Below are 693 nucleotides of genomic sequence, written 5' to 3'. Positions count from 1 at the left end.
CTCATCCACATCCTCATCCTATCCTTATCCTCATCCACATTCTCATCCTCATCCTATCCTCAACCTCATCCTCATCCACATCTTATCCTCAACCTCATCCTCATCCTGTCCTATTCTCATCCTCATCCTCATGCTCGTCCTCGTCCTATCGCCATCCTCATCCTCATCCTATCCTCATCCTCATTCTCGTCCTCATCCTATCCTCGTGCTATCCTCATCCTCAGTCTCGTCCTCGTCCTATCCTCATCGTCATTCTCGTTCTTTCCTCTTACTATCGTCATCCTCATCCTATCCTAATCCTCATTCTCATCCTCCTCCTATCCTCATCCTGATTCTCATCCTGATCCTATCCTCATCCTCATCCTCATCGTCTTGCTCATCCTAACCCTATCCTCGTCCTCGTCCCTCCTCGATCTATCCTCATCCTCATCCTCATTCTCGTCCTCATCCTATCCTCATCCTATCCTCATCCACATCCTCATTCTCGTCCTCGTCCTATCCTTGTCCTATCTTGATCCTCTTCCTCATCCTCATTCTCCTCCTCATCCTCATCCTCGTTCTCGTCCTCATCCTATCCTCATCCTCATCCTCATCCTACACTCATCCTCATCCTCCTCCTCATCCTATGCTCTTCCTCATCCTCATCCTCATCCTCATCCTCATCCTCATCCTCATCCTCCTCCTCATTCTATA

Source organism: Lupinus angustifolius, chromosome LG13 (assembly GCF_001865875.1).
Source record: "Lupinus angustifolius cultivar Tanjil chromosome LG13, LupAngTanjil_v1.0, whole genome shotgun sequence".
NCBI classification, from domain to species: domain Eukaryota; kingdom Viridiplantae; phylum Streptophyta; class Magnoliopsida; order Fabales; family Fabaceae; genus Lupinus; species Lupinus angustifolius.
Note: the sequence above shows the minus strand (reverse complement) of the source record.